This window comes from Acinonyx jubatus, chromosome D3 (assembly GCF_027475565.1).
Source record: "Acinonyx jubatus isolate Ajub_Pintada_27869175 chromosome D3, VMU_Ajub_asm_v1.0, whole genome shotgun sequence".
Taxonomy (NCBI): domain Eukaryota; kingdom Metazoa; phylum Chordata; class Mammalia; order Carnivora; family Felidae; genus Acinonyx; species Acinonyx jubatus.
The window spans coordinates 32494998-32511150 of NC_069392.1; positions in this window are offsets into that span (position 1 = coordinate 32494998).

Sequence of the window (16153 nt, forward strand, 5' to 3'; positions counted from 1 at the left end):
GTTTTTTTTTCTTAGTCCTTACAGACAATATTAAAAGACTTTTGAAATACTGAGATTTAAGGTTCTGGGATTTTTTGGAAAAAAATTTTAATGTTCATTTCTGAGAGAGAGAGAGAGCACGGGCAGGGGAGGGACAGGGAGACAGAAGATCTGAATCGGGCTCTGTATTGAAAGCAGCAAGCCCGATGCGGGGCTCGACCTCACGAACGGTGAGATCATGACCTGAGCCGAAGCTGGATGCTCCACCAACTGAGCCAACCAGGCGCCCCAGGTTTTGGAATCTTCTTAAAGCCCTTCTTAAAACGTACGTGTGGTTTCTCAACATGCCTGGCAGAGTAACTTGAACCAATGCTGTGGGTACAGACAGCACACACAGGGATTTGTTAAGAGGATTTGATCCAGGGCCCTTTTGAAACAGACATGGAAATATGTGTCATCTTGAGGCGTTATTTCTCAGGCAGAGAGCCACTAAGATTCCCTCTTAGCTGAGAATTAGAAAGTGTGTCGTTAGCATCTTTCCAGCTTTTTCATCAGTGCCCCATCCTCTCCTCCCTTGCTCTCCACCTCTCCCCATATGGCACACCAAGCCCTTTCCTTCTGAGCCACTCCAGAATCTTCCATGCTGCAGTTACTCTGAGACTTTCAAGTGTATCTCCCTCTCCTGTGGGAGGAGGTGTTCTTGTTCATTGCTCTATCCCCCGTAAGTATCTGGAGCATGTCCCCAGGGCGGTTATCTTTGGGAGACCCTGCAGAGAGGTCCAGTAGGTGCCTAATAAGGGTTGGCTAAGTCGTGGAGGCCACTGTGACACTGCTCTCTCTTACGTCAGTGTCAAATATTAAGGCTACTTCCGGTACCTTACCTTGAATCGCCCCCTTCCCTTTACTCACTTGTTATACAAGTCATGCCTGCCATGCCTGGTTCTGCTCCCCTTCCACCTCTCTCTCTTTCTCCCTCTCCCCCCATGTCACTCATATCAACATATTGACTATTTTCCTCCACAAGCATCCCTAAGCCAACATACCAATATATATATACATAACCCTAAGCCCACCTTCCCCGTGAAGCTTTTGGAAATGAAATAAGAGCAAATGTAATACTCTGCAAATGATGTAACACGGTAGATAGACTCTGCACAATGGAACCTCGGGAAACAAATTCAACATGTACTGAACTGAGGCACGAGATAGAATCTGATGACTAAAGAAAGAAACCATAACTAGTAGGCATTTCGGCTGCAGTCAGATGGGAGTCTGATTTCTACGGAGTAGAAAGAAAACAAGAAACACAGCAGGACATGATGGGAGAGATAAAAACTGAGAGGAAAGCTAGGACGATGGCTCATTTCCACCTAGGACTTACTGGCTAACGCTCTTCAGAAAGCCTACCTCAAATCAGAAGCAGAATATGTGCTGGGAAGGGTTCTCGCTGTGCTCTTGCCGTATGAGACACATCAAAAGTCCAGTTTCCAAGGGGCTGCTCTGGTCCTAGTTCTCACTGCTGTGAGCCCCTTCTAAGCTTCTAACTGCCACCTCTGCGGACTCTCCACATTCATTTTAATATTTCATCGCTCTCTTGACACAGGGAGGAGCAGTATCTGTTTTTGCTTGTTCCTTTTAATCGATTTGTTATGGCAATTATTTTTTTTTTTTTTTACTCCAGAGGATGCTAAAGAGACTGCTACTTCCCTGAAAGGGAAGATTTTAGAAGCATGTGTAATGCAACTGTCATTCTCATTGTGGCACATGCAGAATATTCCCGAAGGATTCTCCTGTGTTTGTGAAAAGCTTTGGCGTTAATTTCTACGACCCCGTTTTAAGATGAGGCGATCCTCACCCTCTGATGCAGGTCCGCTCACTAGTGATCGAATAATAACTTAGGAAAGAGAGTATCTGGCCACAGATTTTCCCTCCAGAGAAAGCTCTGGATTAGCCCAGTCTCCATGAACATGGCCTAGTGGCTTCCCACCATTCCCAACCAAAACTACAGAGCACTGACTCTCCATCCCTGTCTTATGAACAGCCAATGAGCTATTTGTCACAGTATATTTAATGTTTTCTTGAAGTTTGTGCTTCCAGAGTTGGAAACGATTGTTGCAAGTAACACTGATTAATTTCACACCGTTATGTTCTGGAAATTTCATAAATCCAAAGTGGTAATAATATGCAAAATAGAATCCGTTGATTAACTGAAAAATATCAGGTAGCATTATGCTAAACTGAACAATGTTTCTTCCTGTCTCCCTATCTCCCTTTCTCCCTCCCTTCCTTCTCTCCATCTTTCCTTTCCCCTCCCTTCCTTTCCCCTCCCTTTCTTCCCTTCTTTCCTTCCTTCCTTCCTCCCTCCCTCCCTTATTCTGTCCTTCCTTCCTTCCTTCCTCCCTTCCTTCTTTCCTTTTTCTTTCTTTCATTTGTATTCCACTGATAAAAACCATTAATTTATTCATAAATATTAAGCTTCAACCATGTTGGGTACTTGGGATAACACAGAAAGCAAATCAGATTGGGAAGCAAGGGAGTAGACTGTGCCCATATCTGAGGAACAGAATTCCAGGCAGAGGGAACAGCAAACCCTCCAAGGAGGTGAGCGTGCCCGAGAGGATAGAAGGAAGTGAAGAAACCTGGGGCCAGTGGGGGAGTGAGAGGGGGGTCAGAGAGGCCACTGTAAGGACTTTGGTTTTCACTCCAAGCGAGATGGGACACTCTTGGCAGACTGAAAAGTAACATGACATGACTTGGGTTAACAGGGCCACTACAGTCACTATAAGGAGACCAAACCATAGAGGAGCGTTCCCATCACATGCTGTAGCCGTCCTCATTTTTGAAAAATACTTATTTATTTTTAGGAAAATAAATGAGAAAGAAAACTATCAGTTTCCCTGTCTTATTAAGCAAAATATACAACACATAGTTAGGTCATTCTGATGACAATATCTTCTTCGTACTTCAAGTCATGATCAGAAATACCTCACGCTGCACGTGGCATTGGGCTGGGGCGCTGAGAAGGTAGGCCTCGAGGACAGGAAGGGCATTCCAAGCAGGAAGGACCCTGAAGGGAGCTGAGCCGAAAGCTGGAGGCACAGCAAACAAGCTTGACAAATGTTCTACCACAGAGTTAATGCCTTTTACTGGGCTAAGAGATTCTGGGCCTCATCACAACGAGAGGAGACACATTTCCACAGAAGCGTCCAGACTCAAGATCCTCAGCCAGCATCGTGGGCACAGGAGGAGGGGAGACACTACTCCTCGGCGTTCTTATAGGCCCATCCTTTTACAAATGGGCCTATGTGCTGGCCTGGGCCATTTTACCTGCACTGACTCATATCATTTATCTGGTATTATCCCTGTCTCCTGGGCTCACTCACAGAATAAACTTATTCTCAGGGAAAGGTTTTAGACCACTGGCCAAATCACCAGCAAACACAGGTCAATCTTTCCCAGAAATCCTGTTATTTTAATAGTTTAAGTCTCATCAGAGAGCACTTTTGACCCTGACAGCACTGGAAATTTTTTTTTTTTCTTTTTTTCCCCCCAAGTGATTGAGTTGATTCTTTGCTCTCTGCAGTCCCACTGGCAGGGAAGGCTACTGAGACCCGGGATTTAGACACTGGAATAACATTCCTTAGCTCAGCAGCAGCTATAGCAGCCACGAAACAGCACAGTCAGTTTGTCCCTTTGGCCTTTAGTTTTTTGTTTTTTTAACGTTGATTTATTTTTGAGAGCGAGGGAGTGAGAGAGACAGAGACAAAGTGTGAGCAGGGGAGGGGAAGAGAGAGAGGGGGAGACACAGAATCTGAAGCAGGTTCCAGCTCTGAGTTGTCAGCACAGAGCCCGACACAGGGCTCGAACCCATGAGCTGTGATATCCTGACCTGAGCTGAAGTTGGGACGCTTAACTAACTGACTGAGCCACTCAGGTGCCCCATCCCCTTGGCCTTGTAGAAGCAACGGTTGTGAGCACATGCACTGAGACTTTTATAGTTAATTGGATGGGTGCAAGTGTGAATATCTCGGTGATGAGCTATAAAAGCATTCACCCATTATTCTGTAGTAAGCTAGCACAACTCCATGTCAGTTTAAGAGATATGGGCACTTGAGTTGCATGTATATGCATTAGAACAGGCCTGAATGTGAGACCAAAGTATCAAATGTATATTCATGGCCTACCACGTCCGGCCGTCAGTTGGCCAGGCAGAGGGGTGGCTTTTGCTGAGCTGAACAACCAACAGTCTGGCATCTCTCAGCCTCTGGGCCCCAGCAAACCCAACCTGGACCAGAATATTGAGAAGCAACTACTTCTCCAAGATTACCCTTCATAATTTGGCTTACTTTAAGGTTTTGGAATTTGGGGAAATTTTAGAAATGAAGGAATTGAGGCTCCTTCCCTTCCTGGAGACCTACAGAGATGCTTTGTTGATTGACTCAGTCCCTGACTGAGAGACGAAGTAATTCACAATGAACACCACTAGCCAGGGGCATTGTAGCTCTTCTGTTGATGATGTCTTTATTTTTTTTCTCTTGAACCTCCCTCATCCAAGTACCCAGCTGTGTAAATTAACTATTGTTTTAGGATCAGGTAGTCGGGGAGGGACATTAGCGGTAAGAAGGGACTATATAAATAGTGAAGCGGTATAGGACATTACTATTTGCTGACTTTATCTTGACTTTCTAACAGCACAGAAAGTTTAAAATTTCACGGGATGCCTAGGTGCTAAAATCAAACTCAAGGCATTAACTGTTAAGCCAGCTTGTTTATTTTCTATTTCCCATAGAGGGTAAGCAGGAAAGGGCACGGATTTTTACTTCTTTTTTTTTTTTATCCTTTGCTATGTTCACAACCTTGAAACAGAACCCTTTGTGCAGAGACTCACTACATGTTAGTTGAATGAATAAAAGCAATGCAGGAATTGTCAGTATGGTGGGCAATACACCCCAGGCCGTGATGGCAGCAGCCTGATCAATCTCAGAGAACCACATAAAGCCTGCTGGTTCGGAAGAAGAGCCCTTGGTTCCGGATCTGAATGACGACTTGTGTGAGAAGAAAACAAGGAACTTAATGTTTCCAAGCCTTGATTTTGTGATCTTTTAAATGGGTAGAACAATGTCTATCCTTTAAAATACAAGCATCATTGGGGCAGTTGGGTGGCTCGGTAGGTTCAGTGTCTGACTCCTGATTTTGGCTCAGGTCGTGATCTCACGGTTCATGGGATCGAGCCCTGCATTGGGCTCTGCGTTGACAGCGTGGAGCCTGTTTGCGATTATCTCTCTCTCCCTCTCTTTCTGCCTCTCTCCTGCTCGCATGCCCACATGTACGTGCTCTCTCTCTCCGTCTCAAAAAAAAATAAACATAAAAAAATACAAGCATCATTTTAGAATAAAATAAAATAGTGTTTTAAAGAGATAAACATTAGGGGCACCTGGGTGGCTCAGTCGGTTGGGCATCCGACCTCGGCTCAGGTCATGATCTCACCGTTTGTGGGTTCGAGCCCTGTGTCTGGCTCTGTGCTGACAGCTCAGAGCCTGGAGCCTGATTCAGATTCTGTGTCTCCCTCTCTCTCTGCCCCTCCCCTGCTCACATTCTGTCTGTCTCTCTCTCAAAAATAAACATTTAAACAAAATTTTTTTAATTTTTTTAATAGAAAAAGAGACAAACATTAGTTTATTATTTGTGTAAGTATTCTGAAAAGATAAGTAACTACAAAAACACAAGGTACTGTTATTATTACTAAATTAGCTCTTCCCTCAGTATTGACCATGGCCTGACTTGCACGAGTCAAAGCTCATCTTCCTTAGTTCTTCTTTGATTCACTTGCCTTCTTGCTTTACTTCCTGCTTGCTTTGGCACGGATACGTATACTTTTGTATTTGAACCCTGGGCCACCCGTTCATTTCTTCAACGAGCACTTCAGAGCACCCATTTAGCGATAAAAGGTGAGAAGTCACAGCCCTCCAGAGGCACAGGAGGGACAAGGACCTAGAGATGGCAGAGAATGTACTGGCAGTGTGGGGAAGGGGCTCTCCTCCCGACCTACATGCTTTACTCTCCGACGGCGAACCTGGGGGGCGGGTAGCCCTGGTCTCCACTGAAAAGAAAGACAACACAATAAAAACAACAGGAGGGAATGTTTGACATCCTCCCACATCTCCTACCCTTATCATGTGGGCTTTCTGTTCTGAATAACGTTAAATTTATTTCCAAAAATCAAAGAGAGCTTATCAAGTTCTGGCTAAACGTATCCCCATGATTTGAAAGACTAATGTGCTTAACTAAATCATAGACCTTAGAGCAATCATAATGTTTGCTGTCGTTTCTCAATTACCTTCCACTTGGCAAATGCTATACAAGCCTATCATAGTTTACAAAATATATACTAACAAAAAGGCAGGAAAATGCTGTAGCTAACAGCACAGGCTCTGAGAACAAATGCCAGCTCAGCTCTGTCACTTAGTAGCTGCATGACCTCATCTTACCGTGCCCCCCCTTTGTCATTTTTAACATGGGGATTACAATAAAACCTCTACCTGGAAGGATGTTTTCAGAGGTGAAATCAAGGAACATACATCAAGCGGTTAAATGCAGGAGGCACACCAAAAATTCCAGGAAGGAGTGGGGCACCTGGGTGGTTCAGTCGGTTAATAGGCCAACTCTTGATTTCGGCTCAGGTCACGGTCTCATGGTTCGGTCGGTGAGTTGGAGCCCCGCGTCTGGCTCTGCACTCATAGCGTAGAGCCTGCCTTGGATCCTCCGTCTCCCTGTCTCTCTGCCCCTCTCCCACTTGAGCTCTCTCTCTCTCTCTCTCTCTCTCCCTAAAATAAATAAAACATTAAACACAATTTTTAAAAAATCCCAGGAAAGAGTAAGGATTGTGTAAGCTTAGCTCTCATCATCAATCAATCATCCTGTCATCAATAATCCTCACACAAATGATGTATGATTATCAGCTTTCACAGATAAAGAAATTGGAGCCAGAAATATTACGTAACATAGAGCGTGAATTCATCTCAAGACTGTCTGACTTCATGGCTCAGGTTCACTTAACTACTACAGTCTCCGTGCCCCTCAGCCCCGAGTATCCTTCAATAATAAATTGTATTTGTAACTACTAAAATCAATTCAACAGATATTTATCTAACATCTGAAACATAGACATTTTGTATAGCTGCAAGATTATGGCCCCCAAACTTATCTTGCTGGCGTTGGGATAGAAGGATGAGGTTGGAGACAGACTGTGGGCCTTGATATGTTAAAAACAAAATGAGGGGATTATTCTGATGTTACATTCACAGTAGACCCTGGACTGAATTTGTTGAATTTAAAAGGATGATGAAGAAGGGGTCCTAATCAAATCAAGACGTGATGAGTAGGATATATGGACACACTTAGGTAGAGAACTTGGGCGTGTATAAGAGAGGGTTGGGGAATGAAATGGGGAGGGTGGTGGTGGTGGGGAAGGTAACATTTATACCAGCCCACAAAAACTGATAGGATCTGGAAGGATCTGTAGACTGAGGTAAGAAGGGCAGAATGAACAGTCTGAGCAAAGACCCTGAGGCTGAAAGGCCAAGTATATGTTCAGAAAGGTTGTGTTCAGATGCTCAGAAAAGTTCAGGGTACCCAGAGGAGTGGAATGCAGTGGGAAATGAGGCCCAAAAGTTTGTTGGGCATGATATTAAGGCTGTCTATTCTTCCGGCTGTGAGGGTTGAGAAGAGAGGGACAGACTCAGACGTGGGCTCTGCCAGTGAGGTGGGGAGCAGGGAGCCACTGAGGTGAGAAGCAAAGAAACCAGCTCTAGAGCTAGGCCAGAGGGCATTAATGACTCATAAAGGCAGGATAGGAGACGTGAAGTATCCGTACAATTTAGTGGTGGGCATGGGAATGAGGGGCACAGAGGAATACAAAATGGCTAGGGCTTCGGGTTAAGTGGGAGAAGGCGGACGCATCTCGCCGAGGAAAGAGGCTTAAGAGGCAAGAACCTCTTTTACTGGACGTCAGTAAGGAGAGAAGCAGGGCCCTGGCAGATCCGGTGCGCAGCCACCGTCGTGCAGGTGCATTTTAGTGCAGGTGCCTGATAGGCAGCTGGAAACGGGGAACCTGGATTGGAGGAGCGTCTAGGGGGCTACATGTCAGAGGTGACCGTCCACGCCTCGGGAGCAGATAAGCCGAGAATAGATGCTGGTATTTTAGCATGAAGCTGAAGAAGGAAAACCAGCAAAAGAAATGCAGAGGAAGTTATTTTTTTCCAGAGATGGAAGGTGGGCCTGGGGAGGGGCGGGGGACAGGGAGGGGGGACCGAGGGATGCTAGAGAGAGGCAGAGCAACAGGAACCCTGAAGGGAAACCTCTAGGTGCATGCAGAAGTAAAACACGTCAGGGAAGAAGGTTGAATTAAAAAAAAAAAATTCCTCCTATTGCATTAAGAGGAAAATGGTCAAGGAGAGCTTCAGAAGCACACTTCAATTGCAAACAAATGTCTTTGGGGACATGTAAATGGTTTTGAACGCCATGCTGTTTAACTCAAACCAATAATGGTATAAAGTCTTTAAAATCATAAGTCAAATGAACTGGTCAGATCATCCTGTTTTTTTCTATTTACGTCTCTTTCCCCATAAAAGCAGATGAATGTTTGTGCTAGGTGTCTGTTTCCGCATTAACTGAATAATAATGTATGTTTTCCCCAATCCCCTGGTACCCGCTGTTAAAACACCCAAAGAGGGATCCTTCAATTTGTTTATCCCACTGAATTTTGAAGAATTTGAAAGAGTCAAAAAGAGTTGGCCATTTGTCCGAAACAAGAGTGTGCTTTTAGAAAAGAAAAGCTTCCCCAGAGAACCTTTTCATACTACTGAGCATTTAGTAAGACAAACATTCAGAAATAACCAACATCAGTGGAATCGTGAAGGCTGCAAATCTGTCAGTAAGTTTCAAAGGAGAGGCAGGCTAAATCCGTCAGACGGTGCATTGCTGGAGACGGAGACTGCCTTCCTAATCCGCTTCGCCGTTGAAAAATGTAGACACATCAGTATGAATTGCTTCTGATAGCCGAGTGCTCACAGCAGAGGGTTTGTTCTTAACTATTTTTCTGCTGCCAAGTCGTGCTCAATTGCAGCATGTTAAATTATGTGCTCGCTGATGAAATTGGATGCACTGCTTTTTAGGTTTTCATCCAGCTAAGATCATGGTTGGGGAGAAGCCAATTGTAGATGCAGTTTTCTGCCTATGAGCTGGAAACTCCAAGTTCACGAAAGTTCAGAAAGTTCAGGAAGACAGATGACAGGGGAGGATGGACGTGCCTGTTTGGTGGCTCAGGAGCTTCCCACGACGCCCTCGCCGCCCTGACCCTGGCTGGTTCAGGTCCACACGCAGCATGGTCATGATGCATGATTTTCTACTTGGCTCAGCCGGGCTCCATTTCCTTTCTCAGGGAAGACCCTCAAGAAATACGTGCTAATTTGGCTTTGTCCTCTGAAGATATTCCACGTTTTGTTTCCCGAAATCCTATTTAGTTAAAATAGCCCTCTGACTTTCAAACAATTTTTCTTTTCCCCACAGTTTTTCTCTCACTGCATTGTAGAAATGACTGGGGGGAAGGGGAGGAACTGATCAACTCCAATTAGCCTTGCAGGCACCCAAAGAAAGAGCATTTTTAGTTCTTTGACAGTGGCCTCACGGCGACATCAGTCCAGACTTCCTGGCTCCACGGGTACACCCTGTCTTCATACCACATTCACTGCTGGGACGCAAATCAGCATGACTTGAATTCAGCCTTTAAAACAGAGAGAAACTTGGAAAGCAAAACACAGTATAGAGGAGCCTAGAAGCGGTGACAAAAAAAAAAAACCTCAAGTAGGAACCCTAACTCCAGAAAGCAAAAAAATGAATCGAAAAAATTAAGAGTTATCCGAGGTGAGGGAATGTTTTCCTGCCTAGAAAGCCCGTGCCCAGGATGGTTGGGTGGGAGTCGAGAGATTTACTCCACCAGCACTGAGCTCTGCAATTCAGCTGAGGTCACAGATAATCTATCTAGTCTAGTGGCCACAGATTTGTTTCTATAAAGGTAAGTATTTTAGGCCTTGCGGGCCATATGACGGCAACTATTCCACTCTGCTGTTGTATGTAAGCCTGACTGTATTCAACAAAGTTTTCTTTGAGAAACCAGGCAGACCCCATCTAGTATGTCTATCATTAAACCGTTTGTTCCTGCCTTTCATCTGTTAATCATAGTATCTTTATCATCAAGGGCGGGGGGGTGGGGGGGGGGCGCCCGGGGGCCCAGTTGGTTAGGCGTGTGCCTTGGGCTCAGATCATGATCTCATGGTTTGTGAGTTCCAGCCCCAAGTCGGGCTCTCTGCTGTCGGTGCAGAACCCACTTCCCTTCCTCTGTTGTCCTCTCTCTCTGCCCTTCCCCCTCTTACTCTCTCTCTCTCTCTCTCTCAAAAATAAATAAATAACAACTTAAAAAAATATATCTGATTTATCATTAAGAACACCTTGAGTTGAATTTTGGAGAATCTTTGACTTGTTCAGCTTCATAAGGCCACAACATTGGCCTAAATCCTTATCTAAACACCAAAAAGTTTCTGATTTTAAAAATTTCCCACTGAAATCCAACCTTTGTCAGAGATCTTTCTGAAGAAGACTTTTTTTTTTTTCTTTTTCCACCAAGAAGGAACAGCAATCCTAATTAGCTAGGATCAAGGATTTGAACACAACCTTGAAAGAGTCTCTGTTTTCAGACAATTTCCTAGCTCTGTAACTTATACATCTAACTGCTTATTTTTGAACAAACAACCAAATCCTCATGCACTGATTTCCAAAATATATATTCCTGATTTTCCCAGAATATTATAAAGGACTAAGTTTGCTTACCAGGTACTTCTAGGTTAGTGCAAACTTTTCTTACAGTAATTCAAAGACAAAGACCTGATGAGTTCCAAATAGCCAGACTTGGGCTTCGAGTAGGACCTTTGGTTCTTGATATTTTACAATTTAGGACTTTTTTCCTAGTGTGCAACTATGTTTTGGATTGTTGATATATTTCTATGTCCTTTAAGCCTTACATTAAGAACCCTTATATATTTCTTGCTAGAAAATGAGAATTCGAAATCAAGACCAATCTTGAAATTAAGAATTTGTCATTCTTAAACAGCTATCTGATGTTGATTTATTCAGCTAAATGCGGTTATTCTCAGGATCTCACATACACAAAGGAAGAAGTTTCAAATTGTGAAAGGAGGTTCTCAGCATTTTAGAAATCACCTGGAGTATTGACTCTCACTGCTTGTTTTTATGTGAAATTAAAGTTATCTAGCAAAGCAGAAACTTGCCTTGTCTCATTTAATCTGTATTTGAGAAGTTCCCATTTACTTCAGTTTTAATGAATCTACTTGAATTGGCTTCTGGTTAGCATCAAACGTTGCTCTGGAATGTTTTGCAAGGAAGTTATATTTTTTTAAAGAAAAACAGTCTATGTTAAATACCGTAATATCACTAAATCAGGCAATTCATCTCCAACAAGTAACAGACTCAGACAATTAAAAACATCCCAAGTAAGGTCTTTATATAAACCTTTGAAAAATATAGAAAGGAATTTCTAAGAATGTGTCAGTTTTAACAAAATGTATGGCATGCCTTGTGATTTGATCTTTCTTACTGTTTAAAATATAGTCTTTGTAAGGATGTGAAATATGAGAGTATATTCTAAGAAGGTTCAGTCGTTAAATAATTTGAGGAGATAATTCTAAAGTATGCTGAATCTACTTCAAGTACCTAATTGCAAGCCGTGTGTCTAGAGTTTCCACGGGAAACATCCCATGACAGAGGGACTAACAAAATTACTTTGTTTTGTTGACTAATTCCTACCTATATGACCTTCTTTCTTTTCAGGGATATTTTTCGTTTGCCCCTGGTGGCAGAAAACAATGATATGCGTGGCAGAAAGTGGTGACATGGAAGGATCCCAAGAGTAGAGCCACTGGGAGGTGGGCCAAGGCTCCATGGCAGGACATACCTGAGTTCTAAGCCCCGTTCTGTACTCTTCTTCCTCAGGACAACTTGGATAACTATTCCCACCTTTGCACCTCAGTTTGTTTATCTGTGAAAGGAGGATAAGAATACCTACCTTCCAGAGTTAGAACTGCATTCATTTAAAAAGTAATTGACCATTTTCTCCCAGAAGCCCACCACTTTCTGGCTGTGCTATCTTTAGCGGGTTACTTAACTTCTCTGCGCTTTGGTTTCCTTGACTGTAAAATGAGGCTATTACCATATCTATCTCTCACTGAGAGAGAGGATTATGAGATATACATGCAGGTTCAGAACAATAGTTAGCCCGCGGTAAGTGTGCAATACATATTAAATATTGCTGTTCTGTCATTTTAAAAGTATTAATGGGGTGGCTCAGTTGGTTAAGTGCCCCACTGTTGATCGGAGCTCAGGTCTTGACCTTAGAGTCGTGAGTTCAAGCCCAGCATGAGGCTCCACACTGGGCATGAAGCCTACTTAAAATAAATAAGATAAAAACTATAAAGTATTATCAATGGCGGCCAATAGACCGCTATGTATTATTAGGCTTATAGGCTAGCAGGGAAGAGAGACAAAAAAATACCAATGATGTTGGAAGACTGTGCTATCACAGAGAAGAAAAGGGAAGGTGAAGGGAATGTGGAGGTCACTGTGTACCCCTGAAAGAAGCACCTCCTGAACTGGGAATGGTGGGGGGAGCTGAGCAAGAAGTAACTAAGCAGAAGGGTGGGGTGTGGGGCCACAGGCCCAGACAGGAAATAAGAACATGTCCTTGAAGCCTGGAGCCTGTGAAATGCTCCTGCAAGGACGAGGGGTGGGAAAAGGTGAAGCCCAAGGGACAGGTAGGGACAAGCCCGTGGGGGGCCCTGCAAAGCTTATAAGGATTTTCAATTCTCTCCTGACAGTCACTGAAAGCCGGAAAAGAGATTTAAGTAGGAGACTGAGAAGGATTTCCTTTGAGAGGCAAGGTGGGGGCTGCCTTTGAAAGACTCCATTGAAAGGACAGGACTAGAGGCAGGGAACCAGGTGAGAGGCTGAGCAGGGACCTGGTCTAGAGGGGTTCCAAGTGATTGATGCAGGGGGTGTGTGGTGGGGGGTGGGGAGGACAGGGGGTGGTTTTGTCGAATTCCTCAGGGCTGACTTCACATACCAGCTGAGTTTGTTGCTGAGGTGGAGATACTCATGTATTAGACCTGCTGAGTTAGGTTGTAGTAAAAATGGGCCAGCAGTTGAGGCGTGTCCACTAAGGTGATGTTTTACTGCTAACAATAAAGTAGGAAAAGGTTTCACTTGCTGTACAAAGAGCCCGTGAGAGATGCTGCTTGGGTCAAGGACGCCTTTGCTGGAATTAACTTCCGCGATGATGCTCATAGACCCTGAGCAGGATCGTGGGGCAGAGGCTCCATAGACAGAACCTGAGGGGCTGAAGGTTCAGGCCTTGGGACACTGCCAAGAGGAGCCCCCAAATCTTGTCACCTAACGTTGGTTTCCTAATTCATGCCTACCCACCCCCCCACCATGTCGTGTGCTTTCCCATATTATTTTTGTTGTTGTTTTACTTATTATTGAAATAGAATTGATATACAATGTGACATTACTTTTAGGTGTACAACATATTGATTCAACAATTCTATACATTGCTCAGCCCTCACCATGAAAAGTAGTTATCGTTTGTCACCTTACAAAGTTATTACAATATTATGGACTATACTCCCTATGCTATATTTTTCATCTCTGTGACTTATTTATTTTATAACTGGAAGTTTGTACTTTCTCACCCTGTTCTGATGACAAACACATCATTTATGGCGATTTAGGTCACACATAACAGAACACCTACCTCTAACCGCTTTTATAAAGGGGAAATTGTCATTTCATATAACAATCTGTAACAAAAATCAATTGTTTTTGTTTAGTGGAGTGTCTCTACAGTTTCCCCAGCAACCTGCCTTCATACACTACTTAATTTTTTCTAACGTTTATTTACTTTTGAGAGACAGAGCACGAGCAGAAAGAGGGAGACACAGAATCTGAAGCAGGCTCCAGGCTCTGAGCTGTCAGCACAGAGACTGATGCGGGGCTTGAACTCACAAACTGTGAGCTCATGACCCGAGCCCGAGTCGGCACTTAACCGATGGAGCTACCCAGGCGCCCCTTGATTCATACATTTCTAAAGTTTTTTAATGTTTTATTTATTTTGGAGACAGAGAGAGACACACAGAGTACAAGCGGGGGAAGGGGCAGAGAGAGAGGGAGACACAGAATCCAAAGAAGGCTCCAGGCTCTGAGCTGTCAGCACAGAGCCCGACAGGGCACTCGAGCTTGTGAGCTGCGAGATCATGACTTGAGCCGAAGTCAGAAGCTTAACTGACTGGGCCACCCAGGCGCCCCTGGATTCATACTTTTCTATATTTGTCTTTCCTCCTCAAGCTGGTTCCCTCATGGTTGGAAGAGGGCTTTCTCAGCTCCAACTATCCTGTCCTCACATAGCAAGATCTGAGGGGAGAGAGACAGAATGACCTGGTTTTTGACCTTTGCTTAGATTGGGAAAATCTTTCCTCGACACTCTCTGTTACCACTCCCCTTACTTCTCATTGACGGGAACATCATCTCACGCCCATGCCCCAAATAAACCTGGGAGGTGAATAAGGCTTTGGAACCTGGGGTGGGGTTGGGCCCAGACTCTACTCAAGTGCTTGGCAACCACAACCTGAAGGAAATCCAAGCGCTGTTATTAAGAAGGGGACAAGCTAACAGCAGTGAGTGCCACAGCAAGCCCGATTAGAAGGTGGTTATTGGCTGAGGTTAGACAAAAAAGTCTATCCGACCCAGACTTGAGAGTTGTAAAGAAGCTTCTCTTATGGTCTAATCAGCAAACTTGAATGGTAGCCCTTACATTTTCTGGATCAAAAATGCCTTCTATTGTCCTTGGTGGTGCTTAACTCTTGGAGGGTTAATAACCACAGTCAGATCTGTTGAGACCTGTGGATCCTCTACCCCCAAGGGTAAATTGCTCAGAAGGTCATACATACAAAATTTTACTTATGGTTTCAGGGGGTCGTGAGCTTTCTGAAGCTCACTCATGGACTAACCAGAGGCTCATGCCCAGGTATCTCTGTTCAGAACCCTTCAGGCTCCTGTAAGCCCTTTGCAGTCACTGAAATGGAAGCCAAGCTGCTGGCCGAGACCCAGCCATTCCTGATATCCATCTTCTTGCAAGAGGTTTATCCGTTGAGTCAGCTCTTCAAGTCAGACCCCCAAATTGCACAAGAAAGTAAGTTTTCCACCTTTTGAGTTGGCACTTAAAGCCATTTTCGTACTCCTTCCATCAACATTATGAACACCCTTCCCGGGAATGTGCTCAAGTGAAATGACCACTCTCTAGCTCCTGACACAATGCCAATAGAAACAACCTAGATGTAACAAATAGGTTAAAAAAAAAATACTCAAAGCACCTCTACTCAAGGTTCTCTAACTTCTACAGATGAATCAAGTTGTGTTTACAGAAAGCTATATTGATAGATCACATTCACCAGACTCAAAACAGTATATCTCAACACATTACTTTTGGATTTATGCTGTTTTACTGAGGCTTTTACTGAGGCCCATCAATGGTTGGCCACCTGAGGGCTGTTGAATTCATTGTCCGTCACTTTGAGGGGCTTGGGGCTCAGGGAACCAGTGCAAGAAAATATAAATTTCCCAGATATTCCTATTGTGGTGAAGTCCTTTGTCTCTGACCCAGCCGTCTTGTGTCCCCTGTCAGTATCCATGAAACTCTGACTGGCTAAGTTGTTAGCTTACAAGTAGGGGAAAATCTCAAAGCTTCCACAATTTTTGACCAGAGCTCCTCATCTGGAGATCCGTGTATGGTCAGAGAATTTATTGCTTGTGAAAAACTGTCCTTTCGGTAAACTGGTAAATGCTGGTATGAAAAGTTCATTTTCTTCTGGTAAGTGGTACATAAATTCATAGCCCGGAATGTGGCTATTGTTGTGTCTAACCACTCTAAATAGTTATTTATATTAAAAGTTGCAACCCAAATGCCATAGGCCCTCTCTTTTCAGAATAGGAGCTCAGTGCAGCCATGGTCTCTAGCAAATCTGTGAAGCAGGGCTTGGGTGAGCCATACTAT